Below are 23,903 nucleotides of genomic sequence, written 5' to 3'. Positions count from 1 at the left end.
AATTGCACCAAAGACACTGTACTACACAGTACTAATCTAGGGTCTAACTTTTAATTCACTGTACTAATTACTTATTCCAGCATAACATTGAGCACCTAATATTTCAGTATGTACATGTCTTCTGTAATCTAATGATAATGCTTCAAAGGGTCATAGTGTACTCAACATATGAGTACACACGTTATGTATATATGCTATCGTATCCATGCTTTTGCATACACGTTGTAACATGGCAATGTATTATACAGTGTCTAACATTAATTAGCTTTAACGCCACTGTATGAAGTACCAAATTTGTATGTATGTTTATATATTAGTATTTTAGCACAATGAACACGTATGGTTATCTAGATAAAGGTGGACGTGGCGCTATACCGATTAACCGTATTGGTAGAGGGGTGGTGCCCACGTCCTCCGTCGCATGTCGCATGTCCATAGGCATTTATCGAAAAAATGAAAATAACGTGGTGCAAACGTCGTCTAACAACTAGATTGTTTATTTCTCGAGTTACAGCTCTGGATTGCACTCGCAGACGCAGAGCGGCGTAAATGAGACACTTTACCGCTTGTTATATCGTAGCGCACGGCACCGCAACTGTGACGTTTAGTCGTATCGCAGGTGTAATCTGTTAATGTGAACTTTCAGTTTTGGTAACATCAGTCACAAATTTTCACATCCAGTAATGAGCAGTTTCTTTTCTTAAATAGTAAATTAGCTAATGTAATGAACCCATGTGTAGCCAAATACAGTTAAGGAAAAGCAAATACAAATTTTCGTAATCTTCCGCACAATCCACCATAAAGAGCTTGTATTGATTTTTGAAGCTGACTTCTTGGTATCCATTTCTAAATTATACTTTTAGTTTTTCATTAATGAGTTCTAGAAGTTCTTCTACATTTGATGATTTTTCTGAATTTGCATTTGGGAAAGGATCTAAAACACAACTTAGTATATTCGTGTTTTAAATGTCTTGGTACAGCTCCACAAAATCAGTATGAAGAACTGACTTGAAAGTATGTAAGTAAATCTTCCTGTTTTGCAGAGATAGCTGATAATGTGGGAAAGTGGCTTTATTCATCTCTATCTGGATTTATTTTTGACAGAAGATGATTCTACTAGAGCTATGACTTTTTCACTTTAATTAAATTCAACTGATCGCCTTGCAATTGTAAGTTGACTTCACTAAATATTATAACAGCTCTAACAAATAAGCAATGTTTTCGGATGTAATTAGGTTTCATGGAGTTTTTTATCTCCGTTTCCACGGAGTTCAGTACAGAGTCAAATAGACTGAAAAAAAAATTCAGAAAAATACTGTTTGAGAGCCAATGAATTAGCAACCAAATGCAGATGAACTCTTATTACAGCCCTTCATACAGAACAAAATATTACAAAAAAGGAATTTTTTCTTTAAAAAGGAAAATTCTTCATTTGTTCATTAAATACTGATTCTTTGTAACAGTTTCCAAATTTTTAGCAAATAATAACCTCTTACGAGCTTTTTTTTTATGAAACAAATGCATAATACAGTCAAAAGTCGTTAATCCGGATTCGTCGGGACTTCGGCAATTCCGGATTATCAATTTTTCCGGATCATAGATCATCAGCTTAAATCTGGTAAGATGGCATGCAGAAATTACAAAATTAAAAATATGAAACCGTAATTTATGAAATAAAGAACAATTATGATCTAAAGGGTATCAAAATTTACAAAAAGAAAAAGCTTAATATTTGTTTACTTTATTAAACATTTCTTTCAATGTAAGTTGTTTAAGTTGCTTCGTTTCATGTGATAATACTTTCTCTTTAATTCTATTAAAAAGACAATTTCTTGTTTAGTTACAAAGTTCCGCTGTTCAAGTCCTCTAATTGCTGTGTCGAGAATACCGACTAATTTGTCAATCGAAATTTTTTCGTTTTCAATAACCTCTGTTACTTTCTTCACTATCGGAAGCAAATTATAATGACGAGGAACTTGTTTTAAATTATATCAAAGACTAAGTACATCGAGATGAAATACTACATTTAGTAAAAAATTATAAGCCAAATAAAATAAAAACATCTGCCTTGAAGATAAGGATAGTGCTGACAGATCAACTTCCAATTCATTGCGCGCAGCAGCGTTCCACCCGCCGAGCAGCGTGAAATTGATAAACAGATTTCGGATTTCGAAACATACTTTCGCTTTAGATCCTTTACATATATCGGAAATTCTATTTGATATAATCGAAAGTTCAAGCTTACTTTTATAAAATTGCTCTAGCAGTCTGCAAAAAATAATAAGCAGGATCCAGTTCGAAGATTAAGGAACAACGCAATCTGCAACATTAACTGAATTAGATAATTTTAGCTTAGCTTATACCGTCCGTTATACATTAAACGCACATATGTAAACGTTTTAACGCTACGCATGCGCAGAAAGTTTGTAGCTTTGAGGTCCGAATTATAGATCATTCCAGATTATGGGTGTCTGAATTAACGACTTTTGACTGTAATAATGCTTCGTTATTTGGTAGATTTGTTTCATCAAGTTGAATGGAAAATTTGCAAGCATAATGATATTTCAGCATCTTTAGCTATTTAATCTACTCTTTTTTGCATTGAATTATTACTCAGATGGATTTCTCTGATGAGATCGGACAGTATCTTATGATGAAAAATAGTTTTTATTATCTCTCTGACTATGGGCAAGATTAATTCTGTGTCAGTTATGTGTGGTTTTGCCTCTTCTGTAATTAAGAATGAAACATTATTTAAGGGTCCCAGTCAATTATCTTCTTGTTTAAAAGGCAATGCAAAAGTTTGATTCAGTTGCCGTTTTAAATAATTCTTTTCCTGTCCTTGAAAATATGATAAACCTGTCTTGTTTTTCAGCATGCATTTTATTCAAATGCTCTTGTAGATGAGAAGGCTAAATAGCTTCATTTGAAAAAAAAACTTTTTAGCAAATTAAACACAAAGGTAATTATTAGCTTGTAGGAAAGTGTGTAAATCTGTATTTCAAATACTCAGTACTGTACTGCCAATATTTCTCCTTACAGTCGGCCATCTTGAAATACAAAATTTGGCACAGTTTAAATAAATTAACTTTTCAACATATTTATAGACAGTTACAAAAAATAATTTTCTAAAACCACTTAATGCATTAATATGGATTATTGGTGAAGCACAAAATGTAAGACATTCTTACCAATACCGATACTACACATGCACTGAATTATGGCACGATTTTGCCAGCTGTGGCGAGATACTGCTGCAATGGCTTACTTGCCAACCTAGGACACTAAAAAATCAGGAGCTTTTTTTTTTTAAAGAAATTTTTTAAAAAATTTTTCTTAACAAAATTTTTTTAAATTGATAAATATATATTTTTTAATAATGAATTAACTTTAAATAGTTACTAAGTTGCAAATGCAAACAGTAGAAAAACACTTACATGTAAAATAATAATAATAATTTTAACACTTGCATCTTTAATAAAAAAATTGCATTAAGAAACTTCATAATTTGTTCACAGTAATTGCCATGTAGGCCTGCTTTTGCTAATAAAAGCCTTTCTAATGTTTTATACTAATATTAGATCTAAATTTGGTCCTTGTTTTTGCAACAATACCCAAAATCCTCTCCATTTTGCATTACTTTGGGGAATGGTCAGAATTTCCAACATTATTCTAAAAAGTTCATTATACTTTAAAATTCCATCAGCACCTTTCAGTTTTCCAATTAAACTCTACTGGGCATCGATCCTAGCTGGTTTTATAACGTTATTCAAGTTCTCTAATTGTAAACTGCAACTGCGATTTATCAGTTGCATCATCGTCCTTCATACTAAATGAAGGTAAAGTGGAAATCTGTTCAAAAAAGATCTTATATCAGAAAAACATGCATTTGCTAGAGGAGAAACATCTACAACTTTTGCATGTAAAATCATTTCATAGTTGACTGGAAATTTACGTAGTATGTAATCACATAAATGGTAGAAATAGGTTCTAACGTGGAAATTAAACTTATTTTTGTTCTTCCACTACTTTGTTAGTTGCATCCTCTACTACCAAATCTTCATCTTTCTTCTGATTTTCTATTTCACCATAAATTACATCATACATAGAATTAGAAACAAAACAACAATTGATTTTACAAACTTTGATAAAATGTCTTTACATAGATCATAAATCATTGATTGCAAAACATGAATTAATGGAATTCAGCTTTGTATAACCGTATTAAGAACATCAAATGAATTGTACAAAAAGGAAAAAACTTTTGTTAAGGTCCAAAGATTAAAACACAAATATCCATTCTTCACAAGATAAACTTAACAGTAATCAGAAAATGTTGCCGGTAAAAATATATGGTTAGAGTTGACTTTAGGGTACCCCTTGTATTATCTCGAATTTTTTGTTTCATTTATGGTAACCTAAGTAGTTGAATGTTATGGAAACCCTATTATGACACAATTGTTTGCATTATTCAGGTAAATTTTAAATCATGGGATGTTTTGTAAGGGCTTTTGTGGTGTGTGTTGTTAGGAATTACATTGCTTGTTTCATTGTTTAGATGGTAGAATGGCTGGATGTAGTATGATTAATTTGAAGTTTCTGTACAATTTGGAACGAAAGGGGAAAAGTGCATTAATTGACTAGTGTGCAAATAAAGGCTTACTTAGTAGCCATCTTCCGGACAGTCCAAAACTACGTATGATATTTTTGTGAATTTATGTGGCATCGCCGATATACGGATTCGAGTTCAGATAATTTTAGGAAGTTTTTGGATGCTGTTAAGGAATTCTGTGTGCCACAGACTGAAGACAAATAAATTTCTAAATGAGGTAAGTGGATTAAGATACAATAACACGTTGAACAAATATTAATTTAGACGTCAAACAACAAAAATCAGCATTATATTTTTCACAGGACTAGTTTCGATGGTTTTACCGAATAATCATCCTCAGCTGCAAAAGCACAAATGAACCCTCAGCTGCAAAATCGTGAACCATCATCCTCAGCTATTTGCATTAATCTTACAACATTCAGCCATTCTACCGTCTAAGCCACAAAAACAAGCAATATACTTCCTAACCAACACACACCACAAGCCCTTACAAATCTTTTACCCCGTCATTCAAATTTATAGCAACAACATGCAATCGATTACGTCATAATAGGTTTTCTATAACATTCAACTACTCAGGTTACCATAAATGAAACAGCAACTTCATGATAATGCAGTCAAATACCAAAAATCCACTGACCTGAAATCCGGCAACTCATGAAATCTGCGTTGCCTCTCAAAATATAAACATTCAGTTTATGGGTTCTGGAAACTGCAACATTGAGTACGAATTATCAAAGAAAAAATACTTACCGAATAATGACGTCTTAACTAACGAATAATAATGAGTCATAAAGGAAATACCAAATTATTCACATCATGATAAAAGCTTTTTCCCCTCTAATCTGCATCTAGGTAAGAAAGCAGACGATTCAATCAACTTTTCTTTCAAGTTCATGACTCACGTTGTTGTATTTTCTGAACTTTGTTACTTCACGAGATTATTTAGTGTTGCCTTTTTTTTATATTTGTGAATAAATTAAGGATATTTTACATTTCAGCCCTTTTTAATACAATTACAGATTAGAAACGAACTCATGATTTTACTGCTTGCAACGTTGAAAAACGTAAACACGTTGCATTGACAGTAATGCAAAAAGTGCAAAAAGATGGAGACAGGTGCTACTTCTCGGTTTATGGCAGAATCGTATGGAATTATGATACGATTGTGTATGATAAAGGAAAATATATGGAAAAATAAAGAAAAGCTGTTGAAATTTTACAGCAACAGAGATTCTAACACAGAAATCTTTGCATGAGGTGAGACGAAGTCGGCAAACCTCTATGCTGTGTGTATATATATAATACAATTAATAATATAATTAATTTATATATGTAATAATAATTTAATGCATATAATAACTTAATTAAATGTATCTAATATGCCTTATTTATTTTATTTTGCACTTTTAGTCTCAATATTTTGATTTATCTTTTCTATCCTGAAATCCGCACAACCTCTGATCCCAAGCTTTGCAGATTTCTGGAATTCTACTGTACAAGGGGCACCCTTCAATCTACTCTAACCATGTTACCCTTGTTGGGCAATTTTTTTTTTTTTTTTTTTTTTTGATTTTGCAAGAAATTTGCATCAGCTTCACACTTATATTTTGAAATATTGTTTTGAGAACTGTGAATTAAATTGCTCACCAGTGCAGAAATTATTTTTCTGAAACCTATTTTTAACAGTGGCAGTAGTAATTACATCTTCATTTACTTTAGGCATTTTACAGCTTTCAACAGTCTCACAGTCTTAACTCTAGAAACACTTACGTCTTTAAAAAATGCAAGAAGTGGGTTCCATTGGTCGAGAATGTTAAACACTTGTTTAAAGATAGCCAGCATGTGCATATATGTTTCAAAAATTTTATTAAATCAGTATTACACAGCTGTTGGAATTGTTTCAATTTTTCATTCCATTTAGAACTCCTTTCAAGATACTAATAAATACCAACAATGTGTTTCTCCATACTTACTGGCAAAGAAGCAGCCCTTTTTTCAGCTGCCAAATTTAAGGTAACAGATGCACTTCATAATTTGGAAATCTGAATTTTCCATTTTTAAAGTAGCTGCAACACCAGTCTTTAAGCCTAGCATTACTGGTGCATTATCGCCACCAAGTCCTAAGCAATTATCGCAGAGGAATTGCATTTTCTTTTAAAAGTTTTCATAATTATGTGTGCTATATTAAAACCTGTCAAACATCCTTCTAAAGAGCACACAGAAAGTAAAATATACTCAACTTCTGAAGACACTGGATTAACAAAAAAAAAAAAAAAAGAAAGAAAGAAAGATTGAATACTGTTTTGAATTGCTCCCATACATACAGAGGCAGAATGGAACTGTTTTAATGGAATCAGTAACTGAAGCTTTATTTTTCATATTCATTTCTTTAACAACTGCAGCCATTTTGGAACATGCATTTGAGTATTTCTTAGTGATTTCACTATTGGGAAACAATTTTCAAAATAAAGCTACAGCATCATCTGATGCATTCAGTGGTAGGTTGTGCTCCAATAAAAAGGCAGACAACAGAAATTTCTGCAATAAAACCTTTTTGCTCCTTTGTTTCTATAGAAAAATTCAATTCTTTGCGGGGCGGGCAAAAGAACTCATGTCATTGTGTTTTTGTTTATGCACATGCTTGAAAACATTGGCCATTCCACCATACAAAATTGAAGAATCGCAATGACAAACTGTACACATTGCAAATGTATTGCATTTCCTCGAGTAAATAATACAAAGAAAGTCACCTGTGTACGATTTTTAAAAAGTTCATGAATATTTTACCTTTGCATATACAACTAAAACAAAAGATCGTTCAGTTCTTAAACTATTTCTTGAAAGCAGATGCACTCACACCACTCGCGGTAAGATGAACAAAATAACAACTTCAATCTTGCTTTGTGCTCATTGGCTAATATACGCCAGATGAGATGCAGTGGCATTCGATGCTCAATGGATTAATGGAACAAGACGTTTTTGGATACACGTGCTTCTACTGGTAAAAGTATAGTTTAGGGTACCCCTTGGCGAAACTTGGCGGCACACGGATACCGATTTTGTGCAATTCTGTGACTCATTATTTTGGCTTGCGAAGTGGCGATTTTTGAGCCAAAAATCACCGCTACACAAAGCCAAAATAACCAGACAAAATAATTGCACAAACTCGGTATTGATGTACACATCAACTTATTTTCACTTAAAAAAAAATCCCAGAATTGCGCACTCCTTTTGACTTTATCCATGTACACGTCGACCTAATTTCACTTAAAAAAAAAATCCCTGAGTTGCACAAAAATGGCATTGCGCACTCTTTTAACTTTATCCATGTACACGTCGACCTATTTTCACTTTAAAAAAAAATCCCAGAATTGCACAAACCTGTATTGCGCACTCCCTTTACTTTGTCCATGTACACATTGATATATTTTTCACTTAAAAAGTCAAAGGAGCACCCAATTCTACAATATAGGCAAACAAAAAATACATAATCTCAATAAAATACATTTTAAACCAAACAATAAAATAACATAAAAAAAGAAAAACATGTTATACATTTAAGCACTACCAAAAGCAAATATTCACTTACCATGATTTTCGAATTCGCTTCGTACACCCAGATCCACGTAAAAATCAAAATATCAATCATACTCAAATGACTTTTTTCAAACCAGGTACTCTTTCTGATCGAACGCTTCACATAGTGACCATCTGAACCTTTCTTCCTACAAACCCATTCAAATCCATCGAAACGTTTTTTACGTTCGACTAGACGCATATCCTTCCTACACACAGGACACTTATAATGGCTACTCGGTAAACCTTCATTTACACGCCAGTCAATTAAAGCTCTTTTCCCCTTTCGCTCCAAATCGTACAGAAACATCAAATTAATCTTACTACACTCGGCCATTCTACCGTCTAAAGAATCAAAGCAACACACACCACAGAAATGCTTACAAAACATCCCACCATTCAAAATTTCCCAGAATCATGCACCTGATTACATCACAATAGGGTTTCCATAACATTCAACTACTCAGGCTACCATAAATCAAACAACAACTTGGCGATAAATCAAACAACAACTTCGCCATAGTACAAGTTGTACCTTAAAGTCTACTCTACCCCTTCCACTGACAAAGCAAAAGCATGCCACAATCTGTAACTGATGAAACAACTTTGGTTTACCAATAATGTAATATAGCATACCTGCCAACCTCTAAAGATAAAAATTCAGAAGATTTCTCCCCCAAATTCAGAAGAACACAAAGAATTAGTATCATGCTTTGATATTAACAAAATAACAATTTATAAAAATAGAAAAAAGAAAATTGTACTTACATTAGTAAATCTCAATTAAGTAGTAACTAAAAAATTTATTAGGAAACATAAAACAAGAGCTTAATGTTACACAAAAAAATTATTGCAATGAATTTAGAGTGCATTTTTTGGCTTTAGCCAAAAATTCTTTGGAAATTCATAGTTATTTCCTTTGAATGATTCTTTAATTGTTGGAAATTCGGCTTTGTAGGCAGGCCGAAAATATTGAGAGTACGTTTTTTTTTTAACTCATTTCGTAACAACGACGTATTAAGAAAATTCGTAGCACGTGCAAACAAAAAACAAACAGAATGCGACAATCCACGCTCGCCGAGTCTGAGCTGAGTAATTTCCATGCTGCTGAAGCGAACGCGAAAAAAATAATCTGGCGCCCACAAAGAAAAGAGTGGGAGAAACAAGTTCAGCGCATTGGATTGGCTGGTTAAGCGGCGAGTTGGGAGAACCCGCAGGTTACTGGATTCGAAGTAGTCGGTAGTTGGTGGTAAAACACGATGCGATTGGCGAAAATCGCTAAATTGGCGAAAAATTTTTAAATTTCGACAAAAATCACTAAAAACACTTGAAAAAGGAAAAAAAATCGTAAAGACAAACACATTTTCGTAAAAATTACGAAAAATTCGTAAAAGTTGGCAGGTATGAATATAGAGAAACATGAAGTGCTTTCAGATGCACAAAATTATTTCTTTTGATGCAAATAAGTAAGCCAAACTACTGAAAAATCGTGAGAAATTTTAAGAATCAGAGAAAGTTGGCAGAAATATGTTGTAAATTGGGTTGGCGTAACCTACGTAAAGACTAGACACTGTTAATAAGGCGCAAGATCCGAGATGAGGTAGTCAGATGTTCCACTGAGTCTATCTGAATATTTGTAGAAGCTAGTTCCTTGGGGCAGCTTGATCTGCGGGGAGCTGGAATTATTCTTCTTGGCTGCTTAAGCAGCATAAAGAAGACAATCCTAAATGTATCCCTGCTTCTTACAGATTTGATTCAGAGCACGCATCAGCTTGTATGCCTTTGCTTGCAATACTGGTGAATTTGCTCTTCAAATAAATCATTGCCAAGTTCCCAGGCACTGTCTTAATGCCCTCCATTTGCTTTTCAACCTGGTAACACTCTCCAGTGCCCTAGTTTTCTCTCAGCTGAAACTATGCTTTAAAAGAAAGTTAAAATAAAATATACTTGAATGTGGGATCAGATATACTTATGGTATTTTTTTGGGGGGGGAGGATTTTGAATTTTAGCCTCTTTAACATTTTCATCAGTGCACTGCTACCCATTTCTTTCAAATGAAATCCAAACCTGTTTCTATTTATTTTTCATTCCATTAACTTCATTTTACTTAAAAAGACTGGTAAAAATACCAGTTGTTCTTAAATTAAACTTTTAATATTAATATGTGTATTAATTTTTTGAAAACGTGTTAAACCTTTTGGAGCAGCAGCTCTTGGTAACTTTTAGGCGAGCTTACTACAATTTTTATATTTTACTTATTTTGCAGCATATTGCGCAAGATGTTTTCTAGACCAAAATTGGTTTTTTAAAAATTGTTATTACTGCTTTGCTTGATAAACTTTTAATATTAATATAGATTGGTGCACTTCACAGCAAATACTCTTAATTTAGCTTAATATGCTTTCAAACCTTAATGTGCTATCGGGGTAAATTACGTCCACTTCTGGATCACTGTTCTTAAATACAAGATTTAATACAAAGTACTCTCTAACATCGCCTTTTAGTTATTTCTAGTCATGTGTTCATAATTTTTTCTGCTGTCCATGCTTTAGTTAATAAAAAAAAAATTATAATAGTTTTTGGTTTATATAAAAAAAAGCTTCTTTGTTTACATTAAACAACCATTTTGTTAGTAACTTCATATGATGAAGCTATGATTTTCAAGTCGCAATGGGTTCTACTAGCAGAATTTAGTGTACTTGCGATATCACATGTATTTATTTGCCTTTTAGCTTTACATGCCACTGGCCCGTGAATATCAAACAGTATAAAAATCATGGACCTTATAAGAAATAAACTAACCCAAACAGGTTTTCTCCCTCGTCTGAGGCGTTGCCGGCTGTCACCTTGATCACATCCGGAGGAGTAGGGACGCCTTGCAGAAATTTAACATTGGTTGCCTATTGCAGCGTGTATAATTGTCAAGAAAAAGCTGGCTGTAGTGCATTTCACAAATTAGAATTTCTATATATTTTTATTTTTAAAATTGAGATTGATTTTTAAAAATTTAGCATATTTATCAAGCATAATTAACATTCCAAATAATTATGAAGCTATTGCATGCTTTCAGGGCTGGATATTTTTTTAGCTTTTCCTATGCTGCAAGGAAATTTGTAACTGCTTCTTTTAGAAAATAATATTTTAAATCTGAACTAATCGAAAATTTCAAACAAGCAAATTTCTCTTGCAATTTTTATGCTTTTTATTGGTGTAAATAAGTAAAAAGTTCTAAAATATTTAAAAAGTTTTGTTTAAAATTCTAAATTAGGATGCTTTTTTAAAATTATAGATGAGTATTATAGCACAATTTCTATAAAGGAATTTTATTTCAATTATATTTCATAATACATCATAGTGATAAACACTTTCGACTCCTTAAAAATTTTTATACATCAGATCGTCCCTACTCTTTCTTGCCGACATCTCGGTGATGCGCGCCCCGCCCTCTGGGTTAGTTTATCTCTTGTAAGGGCCATAATAAAAATATAATTTGTTCACCAGAAGACAAAACTTGGCCACACCTACACCACTCGCCATAAGATAATCCCAACACCTTACCAAGCTAACGGCTTATACTTTATAACAATGAAATTCAGATTCAACCTTGCAAGAGTTCTGTACGACTCTTCCTGCATCGAAATTAACTCACTTTCCTAACAGGTGGGGGGGGGGGTCAAATCTCTTTTTGTCATGGATCAGCTATAAAAGAGCAACAACAATTACAAGCCTTAGTAGTAAAGGATCCAAGAATTATTTATTACAATCTCACTTGTACCGAAAGCACTATTTATCTAATGATGTAAATATTGTGGTGGAGTATCTGCATTCAGACAATATTTGTATTTTAATGTTTGCTGCACTGTATCTGTGCACACTCGTTATAGCATGAGTATAAAGACTTGCACTTTTCACCGAGAGACTCGCTTGCACTTGTACTTCAATGTTCCTGCTTGTTTGTGATTAACCTTTGACATCGGCTTATCATCATGCATTTATTTTCATATTTTATCTTTTAATTTTAAATAAAGCTAATTTTATGGTTTACTAAAGTCTTCCTTTCAATGAACCTTCTGATAAGTTTGCAGTATTGCGGCATAAACCATCATCACATATGGTGACCTGGACGTGATATGAATACAGAGCCTTCTGATTTGGAGTCAGAAGTTTGCATGTTCAAATCACGTTTGAGTCACTAAATGTGGTGATGGGGTGAATCTTCGGATTATGGTAACTTGGCGATTTTTTGGCGACCAAACCTGCTGGTTTTTTTTTTTTTTTTTTTTGGACGCCATTTTGTTTTCACGAAGTAAAGGCATTTTTTCTTTTTTAATCAACATTTTTTACAACAATCTGCTAGCCAAATTACACTTATGCTAGAACTTTTATGGAAAAAAGTGCTTAATCATGACAAAGATTAGGTGCGACATTGGTAGAAAGTGCAGAATCGCCCACTGCTTAGAGTGTTTTTAAGAACTGCACATACCGTGGTATCCATGTACACATTGACCTATTTTCACTTTTAAAAAAATCCCAGAATTGCACAAAAATGGCATTGTGCACACTCTTGACTTTATTCATGTACACATTGACCTATTTTTCACTTAAAAAGTCAAAGAAAATTAAGAAAAATCCAATTCTTGTTACTCTTGTAAAAAGCGCCAAACAAATAAGTGGGCGATTCTGCACTTTAGCAGCGAAATTGTTTCTAAGTGCTTATTAGCTAAAATCATGATTGAAATTTTCCGGGAAATGTCACATGACATGTCTCATGATCTCTCATTTTTCTGAGACAAAATAATCTGTGATTCGAACTATGTACTCCTCATATTATTGCTAAGTCCTAACTAGGAACCTTTATCGCCTTACCAAAATATCTTCAATCTACCTGTTACCATATTCCAAAGATTAGCCGGTGATGGTTTACACCAAAATACTTCAAACCTATCAGAAGGTTCATTAAAAGGAAGACTGAAGACTTTAGTAGTAAATCATAAAATTAACTTTATTTAAAATTAAAAGGTATAAAATATGAAATTAAATACAAGATAAGCTGACATCAGATGAGGAACAGTAAAGTACAAGTGCAAGCGAGTCTCTCAATGAAGAGCTCAAGTCTACACCCGTGCTTACAGCAAGTGCACACAGGTACAGGGATAATGCATGCAAGTTAAAATACAAATATTCTTATTAGAATGCAAATACATCACTACATTCCTCTCTGCCCCCTCCCCCCCACAATGGCAGTAGTCACAACTTTGGTAGTGAATCATCATACGAGAGAATTTTACAATAAAGAAAACTGAAGCAATGTTTTTATCCAAACAGACTAGTATACCAACACTCTCTTGTAATAGCAGATTTAGAGCAAATTTAACATTTTATTAAAAGGATTTAAAAAATAAAAAGTTTCAAACAAACAAATATAAAATAGCACATATAAATTGTTTTATGGAATTCGATGATTAAGTATGTCACATAATACTTTTTCTGACAATACAAACTTTCTTCACACATTCTTTGACCAATGTAAAATATGCTCTTATATGACAATAACATTTCTTGCATCTACTAGATATAACTTTACTTCATATTTATTTCCATACACCAAAAACAAATTATTGATACACCAGTTTATCTTATATATCTATATCTACATATATACAAGAGGGTACCCAAAAGAAACCAAAGTAATTTGGGGAGGCAGAGCTATTGTATTACGGCATTTTGAAGCCAGGAACTCATTGAGCGAATATTCCTGAGTCAGCATGCCATCGCTGAAAAAGGTCAGAACTAATTTTGATGGAGTTTATAGTGATAACTGTTTTTTTTATCTTTATTTTTGCAATGGTGGATTCTCATAAACAGCACGAGGCTGAGAACTTCTGTTTTTTGCTGGGAAAAAATGCAACAGAAACTACTGAAATGTTAAAGACAGTGTAGAATGACAATGCTATGTGGGAAAACTCGAGTGTTTAAGTGACTTTTCCAATTTCAAAAATGTTAAATGTCACCAGATAACAGGCCTCATTCTGGTCGTCCTTCCACGACCCAACACATCAAAATGTTTTAAAAAAATCACACAATCATCAATGATGATCCACTATGGACCATTGAGGAAATTGTCAAACTGTCAGAAGTGACTTGGAATTCAGCATAACAAATTTTAACAGGAGATTTAGGAATGAAAAAAAGTGGCTGCCAAATTCGTGCCCTGACTGCTGAACAAAAAGGTTACAATAATGAAAAAATGTCCTACAATGAACACACTGGAAAGGAAAATGTTTTGCTGATGTTGCTAAGGTAATGAAAAAAAACCGATGGAGGCGCAGGTCAAGCATCACAAACGATGAATTTAAACAATGTTTTGAAAAATGAAATTAAGATTAGATAAGTGTATCAGTGCAAATGCAAAGCACTTTGAAAGGGATTGAAGGTTTATACTTAATGTGAATAAATAAGTTTTTATAAAAATTTGGTTCTTTTGGGTATCCCCCTCATATGTATTTATAGATATACATATGTTCAGTGCCAGTGCAACCAGTACAGCCACACTAGGCAGCAAAATTCTTAAAATTTAGAGAAGAGTAAAGCAATAAAATTTAGGAATGGCAAAATTTTTAAGAATTTAGGAGGCACTGGCAATAGAAATAAGGGGCAACAAAGTTCTTATAACTTAAGGAGACACCTGGCTGCAGAATTTAGTATCTGCAGAGATCACACTGGGTGGCAAAATGCTCTGGCCCTGTACCTACTATACACACATTCAAAAAAAGAAACAAAAAACTTGAAAACTTATCTTCACAAAATTTTCTAATGAAACAACATATATATTCTTCAAATACATACGATAATGAAATAACACCAAAACGTTCACACAGTATAACAGACATACAAAATATTGTCTGGAGTCACAAGTAAACCTGGAATCAGGCAAAACACCATAACATTTTGCTGTGCAGGATATTTCTCGTTTTTAACTGCTTTTGCATAATAGAATTTTTCAAACAATTTCGATACAACATTATTCAAAATCTCTTAACTAAAGATATAAAAGACACCTGGTGACTCATTGGTCCCATTTTAAATTCAATGATAATGCATAACTTCAGATTAAAATTTCATCAAAAATATCTATTTATCTTTTCAGAGACAAATATGTGTAACACCTTTTATAATTCAACATATACACTTGTTTATCTAACCACATTGTTGAAAAACTAACGAAAAATTCAAAAGTTTCCACTAAGCACTTTATATGGAAATTTCCTCAACAGAAAGTACTACTTGAAGGTTGCTCTGCTACTTAAAGACTCCTGTAAACTGCTTTTATAAATGACACTTTCACAATTTCCCAATTATATCTTACATTTTAAATGATGCATTCCCAATGCATCTGATTTCACTTTATCCTTCTTGCTTACAGTAACTAATATTTTAATGGAACCAGGGGCGTAGCTAGAGTTTCCAGCGCCTGAGAACAACTGAAGAATTTGCACCCCTTTCTGTGTGCCAGAAGTAGAAAACATTTCACTAAAAAATTTTGTAGCATGAATTTGGCACCCTTTGGATGCTACGCCCGGGGACAGATGTCCCCCCTTGCCCTACCCTAGCTACGCCACTGAATGGAACAATATACACTATGGATCCTTACATTTACTTTCAAAATCTACAGCAACATTAATAAGTATTCCAAATGCAATTATAAACTGTAAAAGTACAAGCAGTTGATAAGGCATTAAAAATATGCAAAGAATTATTTTTACAAACTTTCAATGTATGACAACCTGATTACCACATTTCTTAATTTTGCATCAAACACAGAACACATAATTCAATAGATGATCATTTTCTTTAATGACTAACTGCTTGAATATCGATTCGCTGTTAAATTCACTTATAATAATAATAAAAAAAAAAATTTTAATAAAGTTTGAACGTCAAAACAAAAATTACTTTTTTTTTCCACAACATTAAAAACAATCTTTACCGGTTCTTAGGTGCAGATTCATCTTCAGCATCCAATAACTTCTGCATAATTTGATTAATTCTCATACAAGTAGCCAGATCACATTGGATAGTGTACGTTGCTAATTCATCGAGAAGATGAGATAAAGAATTAAATTCACCTTTTGCCACTGCTATGTCTGCCAGCTCTTTGACATTCCTTCGAAATCTGACATTTTCTAAAAAATTATGAACCTTGTCACCAAAAGAACCCTTATCAGAAAATGTCGGATTACTTGCTGATTGACGTGGTATTTCACAGTTTTTACTAGTACGCTGTGGTCTCTTTGCCATTTTTCTTGACTTGTATTTATCATCTTTGGGAACTGCTGCACAGGAAGCATAGTCCTGAATTTGGCCTACTGAGGTTTGTGCTGCAGAACTGTCTTTACTGTAGGTAAAGTTCAAATACTCATCAACGGTACGTCCTTCCGCAGTTTCAATTTCCAATATTTCATGCTTTATGAAGACAATGTGAGATGAATCATCATTATGAATCATAGGATTATTACTACTTGTTTGCGAATTAGTCTGTGAATTTTCACTTATTATCACACGAATTTGATGATAAGTGCCATTGTGCAGTAATTTCAGTTCAGATGGAATTTCACAGCCTCGTACAAATTCCACATAGACCTTCCTTTTTCCATTTCTTAAGTGTGATAGCTTCTCTTCGTTAAATTCAGTAATGTGAATAATAGGAGATTTTATCCAGCAATATTTTGAAAGTTCCTGTATAATTTCATCATTAGATATGCTACAGTCGTCATCAATAAGAATAATTTGTGTCCCAGGCGGTACTGCATAATCTACAGACACAAAACGACCCTTAACTCGAATTCCGTTTTCAATTAATGTATTTACATATTCCTCATTTTCCAAAACAATTTGCACAGAATTAACAGTTTCATTAATGCTACAAATATGATCAATACCAATAACGGCAGAAACACCTTTGATGTAATCGACGGAATTATAAGCTTCCCCTAAATTTGGTAAAACTATTGCATTCACAGATTGTGGATAACTCTCGAAATTCTATGCTGATATATCCATAGCTAAGGCACAACGTTCACATAAAAAGGAAAAGAACTAACTTAGGTTATCTTCACGAGAAAAATGGGAGGAGTTACGAGATTCTCTGGGTTGCATGAAGATCTACTAATAACTTTCTCGCCAAGTAATTTGGCGTCATTGGCTCATTCTTATTTCTGGAACTGTGGTTGAAGAGTGGTATGATTTTGATCCGTAAGTATGCTAAAATTCTATCGTAAATTTTTAATACCTTCTTTTCCAAATTTACACATTTTGCTTGATTAATTTGAAGTTGTTTGTTTTTAGATGTGCGCAATGGCAAATTTCAGGTTATTCGTCAAATACCCAAGGTTTCTATTTCTCTGGTAAGTGTTTGCTTTATATCTTATATTTATTATTAAATATGAAAAGTAATTTTTGCATGCGTATATTTTTTCATGCTCATTTTCTGTTTTATGTGCTGGTAGATTTCTGGCCGAAGACCGTGTTTTTAGATAAATGCGCCATTTTTATTTAGGTCGGGTAGAGATTACTGTTTCCATTTTTTTTAAGTAACCACGAAAATTCTAACACATGTAAAAGCTTTACTAGTAAACTTTTGATTGAGGATATTTCAAGTAAATGTGCCATTTTTACTGAATTTGTGTAGAAGTTGCTCTTCGTTATGCCTTTTTTGAGCCAATATGTTAATTAGTTGTATTATTTTAATGTGTTGTTTTGCAGATTAGTGCAGTTTATTTGACAGATGTGTAATGCTGTTTGTTGAAAAATGCATTAGAACCAATGATGGTAAGAGCTTGGCCTAGCAAATTGGTAAAATATTACCTGCTCTTAATTACTGAATCATATTGTAGGATAAAATCTGCTGTTTATGTATGAAAATTTGTACTTTATCTCTGATTATTTGGTATATGCCCAGAATTTCATTATTAATGATCGATTCATTAAAATTATTTTTAATTGTCTACTTTGTTTTGTGTTGCTGCTGCTCATTCTGCATTTGGGGGGGGGAGTAGATATAAAAATTAATTCTTTTTTTTCCCTCCATGTCTCTTTTTATTGTGCTAGTAAATTTCTCACTGAACTCATTTCAAGTTGAATGTGGTATTTTCTTTAGCTCATGTAGAGATTCATCAAGTTTTTGCTGGTAAATTTTTGACAAAATGTGCCGTTTTTACTTAGTTTGCATAAAAATTGTTCTTCCTTATGCCTCTTTTGAATAAATATGTCAATTCTTGTTTGTATTATTTAATATCTTGTTTTGCATATTAATACAGTTTATTTAACAGATTGAGATGCGAGAATATTCATTAAAACTAATGCAGGTAAGTTCTTGGCCTAACAGATTGGTAAAAGATTTTCTGATCTTAATTACTGAATTTTATTATATTCTAGGATAAAAGTCTGCTTTTTACGTGTGAAAATTTTTATTTTATCTGATTATGTGCCAAATTTGATGATTCAAGAAAAATGCCATTTCTGTGTGTAGCTAGTTCGTTGTTGCTGTTCGTCATGCAGTTCTTTTGAATATGTATCAGTTTGAAAATTTATTCATACATGTGTATTTTTCTCATCCATTTTTGCTGTGCACTTTTCCTGTGAATATTATTTTTATTTAGTCTATATAGAATTTCCTCTTTGTATTTTTTTGAATAAGTATGATAATTAGTTCTTGTTTGTGTTATTTTAATGCCCAACAATTCACTTTCGAATGTTTGTTAATTATAGAAGCTAATTTTACTTTCTGCTTGCAGTTTTTAACTCTCTACCTTTTATCCAGACATTAATAACATCTGCCTTTTCATTTCTAAACTTAAAATATCGCAGTCGGAAAAAGGTTTCAATTTGAAAAGTAATGGCTTTTCTAATTGCAAGAATTTCTCTTCAGAATTATAATTAACATAAGCTGTGCATTCTCTGCTGAGTATTTCATTTCTCAAAAAGTCTAGTAGACCTTTTAAATCGCAATTTTAATCTTTAATTTTTTGGATATAATTAAGAACGAATTCATTTGGAAGCAATTTAAAAAATAAAGGCATTAAAATATTTCTGTATAAGTCAGTATATTTTTAATGTTGCTGTGCAGCGTAAAAGCATCTCTACTTTCTCCCAGAAGTCTTGCTATTTTTCAGATTTCAAGGTTGACTTCTGTGCCTTGTTTTGCAGATTAACATGCTTTATTTGATTGCATAGAGGTTAACTTTTCGTAAAAAGGCCTTAATTATAGTATCATTATTGGTAAATTCAATGCTTAAACAGATTGGTGAAATGTTTGACCTTAACTACTGAATTCTGCTAATTATATGGGATATGTCCATAATTTAAATTTTCTCCTAGTAAATCGATCAGTTGGAACAAAATGTGAAATGAATTTATTAAAGAGTATGTCATTTGCTGTATTCATAAATTTCCAGCCATGCATATCATTTAATAATTATTTATTTTTAGGATAAAAAAAAGTAGTAGCAGATGGTCCTACCAATTTGAATAAATATGGAATTTAGTTTTTAATAGTTTTATTTATTTCATGTAATTTATGATATTAAAGTATAAAGGCTATGCTCGTGGATTTTCTAGTAAAGGCAAGTTTCCAATCAATAGCAGTTTTTAGTGGTTGAGTTATGTATCCAGCATTTTTTTACTATGAAGACTAATCATACTAAAAAAATTTAAGCATTTTTTTCAAGTAAAAATTAGTATGTTATAGCTGTGCCAGTATCATTCTGCATAATGACAAAAGTTCATTAAATATGTTAGTGACATTTAAGTGTTGATTTTGATTATCATGCAATACTGAAACTAAATTCAGAATTTCATTATTGACAAAAAAAATTTTTTTTTTTAATTCTGGGTATGAATGTCTGAGCATGTGTGTAAATTTTAAGTCATAAGAAACGAAATTAATTTGTTAAATTCGTTTCTTTCATTTGATTAATTCGTTAAACTTGCTGTTGTCTGTGAAAAATTTTCCTATTGAACTTTACCTTTCATTTTAGTGGCACATGTGATAATAGATTTTTAACCCCCCAAAAATGAAAATTTCCAAGTGTGGCTATAGAGAGTATGCTCAAGTTCATAAAATAACTTAGTTTTTCTTTATCATCACCTTTCTGTTCGAGAAGCTTTTCTGCAGCATACATTGACCACCCCTTTTCTATTATAAGAATACAGTCAGAAGTCTTTAATCTGGACGTCCATAATCCGGAATGATCTATAATCTGGACCTCAAAGCTACAAACTTTCTGCGCATGCTCGTTTAATGTACTATAACGGACGGCATAAGCTAAGCTAAAATTATCTTATTCAGTTAATGTTGCAGATTGCGTTGTTCCTTAATCTTCTAATTGGATCTGGCTTATTTTTTGCGGACTGTTGGAGCAATTTTATAAAAGTAAGCTTGAACTTTAGTTTATGTGAAAAAGAATTTCCGATTCTGGAGCTGCCAAAGGATCTACAAAGCGAAAGCATGTTTTGATGTCCATCAAACAAAAAGTGGAATTACTGCAAAAAATGTATAAAGGCATATCCTTTGTTTCTCTAACCTTTCCAAAATCTGTTTATCAATTTTACACTGCTCTGCGGGGGGAGGAACATCACGGCGCGCAATGAACTGGAAGTTGATCTGTCAGCACTATCCTTATATTCAGGGCAGATGTTTTTATTTTATTCGGCTTGTAATTCCTTGCTAAATGTAGTATTTCATCTCAATGTACTCCGTTTTTGATATGATTTAAATCAAATTTCTCGTCATTATATTACGGATACACATCAAATAGTTTTCTGATTGCAATTTTCTAATTTCGACTATGCGTAATGTATTCTTTACGCATGCATGCGTTGAAAGAAATGTTTAATAAAGTAAACAAATAAATATTAAGTTTTTTTTTTTTTTTTGTATATTTTGATATCCTTTAGATCATAATTGCTCTTTATTTCATAAATTATGTTTTCAAATTTTTAATTTTATGTTTTCTGCATGCCATCTTACCAGATTTAAATTGATGATCTGTAATCCGGAAGTCCCAACGAGTCCGGATTAAATACTTTTGAGTGTAGTAATTTTAGAAATTTATCTGCATGTCTCCTGTGGACTTTCATTTAATAGATAACTAAAGCCAGTATGGAAATTAGGACATTTTTTATATTGAAGACTAATTCATTGCTGCCTACTCTCCTTTTTTAAATTTTTAGTCTTAACAAAGGAAAATGTTTCTCAGAAATAAATGGAATGTATTTAATTAAACTTAAATTAGGCAAATTCCATTCCCTCAATCTCTAATGATTTTCAAAATTTTTAAATTCTATTTCATTTGAATTGTACTTTTTTTTTTGTTACATTTTATTAAATTTCATTTGGTAAGAGTTGTCTTAATCTGTAGTCATTTCTAAATTTTTATATAAAGATTTAAAAAATGGAATTAGCCAAAGAATATAAGAATTAAATGTTAATATATTTTACAACAGAATTGAGTTTCAAATAGTTCAATAATCTAGTCCATGTAAATTTGAACTGAATTTTAATTTGATTTTTCTGTTAATTCATTACATTTATTTAGGCGCCTAGAATGTGAACATGGTAAATAAAATGGCAAGTACCCATTCCTCAGTATATTTTGGTGGGAAAAAACTTCTGAAATTTTTGTTCAGTTTGTAGTAATATTTTTCAGTTAACTTCATATTTGTTTAGGAATTTCACAGGGTGGGTGATCTTCTGTGCAAGATACTGAGAAAATTTTGATATTCTTTATGCTAAGAATAATTTCAAGAATTAATAAATTTCAGTTTTTTTATATGATAGACTGATTATTCAAAGTAATATACACCAAGGTCACCTTGGATGATCAAGAGCTTGTATCATACATGCATATTAACTGTTATAGGATAGCTATGGACTTTGGTCCTTCAAATTGTTTTATTAATATATATACAGTATTCAAAGAACTACAAAAGGGTGGAATGTAGTGAATAAAACATTTTTGCTTCTGATAGAAGTGTACAACTGACTGAAAAATGTAACAGCCATCGTTAAAATTCAACATCATTTGAAAGATCTTTCTTAAGTATAGTACATATTTTTAAAAAATGAAACTGTATACAGTCAAAAGTCGTTAATTCGGACACCCATAATCCGGAATGATCTATAATCCGGACCTCAAAGCTAAAAACTTTCTGCGCACAAGCCGCGTTGGCACATGCACACAGGCGTTTTACGTGTGCGCGTAAGACCTTGACTACTGCGCATATGCGTGTGCGCAAGTGCAGAATACGTTTTCGCCTGTGCGTTTAATGTATAACGGACGGTGTAAGCTAAAATTATCTAATTATCTATTTCAGTTAATGATTGCGTTGTTCCTTAATCATCGAATTGGATCCCGCTTATTATTTTTTGCAGACTGTAAGAGCAATTTCATAAAAGTAAACTTGAACTTTCGATTATGTCAAATAGAATTTCCGATGCTGGAACTTCCAAAGGATCTACAAAACGAAAGTATGTTTCGATGTCCAACAAACAAAAAGCGGAATTGCTGCAAAAAATGGATAAAGACATGAAGAATGTGACAGAGAGGTTAGTGAAAACGAAAAAATTTCGATTGACAAGTTAGTCGGCATTCTCGGCACAGCAATTAACGGGACTTGAACAGCGGAACTTTGTAACTGAACAAGAAATTATGTCTGTTTATAGAATTAAAGAGAAAGTATTATCACATAAAACGAAGCAACTTAAACAACTTACATTGAAAGAAATGTTTAATAAAGTAAACAAATAAATATTAAACTTTTTTTTTTTTTCTAAATTTTGATACCTTTTATAACAATTATCATAATTGTTCTTTATTTCATAAATTACGGTTTGATATTTTTAATTTTAGAATTTCTGCGTGCCATCTTACGAGATTTAAACTGATGATCTATAATCCGGAATCGTCAAAGTCCCGATGAGTCCGGATTAACGACTTTTGACTGTATATGAATTTCTGGAATAATGTAACATATTAAAAGAAGATAAATTATGTATTGAAGTGAATTATGCATTCAGTATTTCAATAAATTTTCCATTTTATACATTCTTAAATCAATATAAGAATTATCAGTATTTTTAAAATCATTAGTGTAGTTGTTTTAGGAAAACTTTGGTTTAAATTCAGGCTTAGATACTAAGAGTTCTGTTTTATGAAGCAAAAGTATCTAATATTTGTTTTGCAATTAAGTTGAGCTCAAATCATTAAATGTGAATGACATAATAGAAAAAAAAATCAGAGTTATTTTAATGACTGTGATGATGATATGTTATCTCTTATCTGATATAACTATTATGAAAATTTGAAAGCATCTGCAAGAAAATTGGAATGCAAAATACATTCATGTTTTATCAGGATAATGATTCTAAACATGCAGCCCTAAATGTTCACATGTGGTTTTAACTGTCCAGAAGTTATCACAACTTCTTCCTTCATTTAGTCTTCAGACTTAAATCAAATTGAACATGTATTGAGTGAGTTGGAGAAAAGAATAAGTAAAGTAACATTTCTTCAAAAGTTCTATTTAAAGCTATTCTTGTGAAGGAATGGAACAACAGTTACTCAAAAAATATAGATAAATGCACGTGAAAAGTGTAAATTTAGCTAAAAGATATCTAACCATTATGAGTATTGAATGTCCCATTATTTTATTA

The 23,903-nt window shown here is 32.2% G+C and overlaps 1 long non-coding RNA gene across 1 annotated transcript; it reads left to right on the top strand.

The window, feature by feature from the left end:
• Positions 1-4,545: 4,545 nt before the first annotated feature.
• Positions 4,546-6,002, top strand: LOC146992880 (uncharacterized). The gene is made up of 2 exons (XR_015039282.1): positions 4,546-5,467; positions 5,614-6,002. It is a non-coding gene; the product is annotated as an uncharacterized LOC146992880 (long non-coding RNA).
• The last annotated feature ends 17,901 nt before the right edge of the window (positions 6,003-23,903 follow it).

The sequence above is a fragment of the Stegodyphus dumicola genome, chromosome X2 (genome assembly GCF_044657685.1).
Source record: "Stegodyphus dumicola isolate Sdum_Otavi_A_Nest chromosome X2, ASM4465768v1".
Lineage (NCBI taxonomy): Eukaryota > Metazoa > Arthropoda > Arachnida > Araneae > Eresidae > Stegodyphus > Stegodyphus dumicola.
Note: the sequence above shows the minus strand (reverse complement) of the source record. Positions and strands in the feature narration are given on the sequence as shown.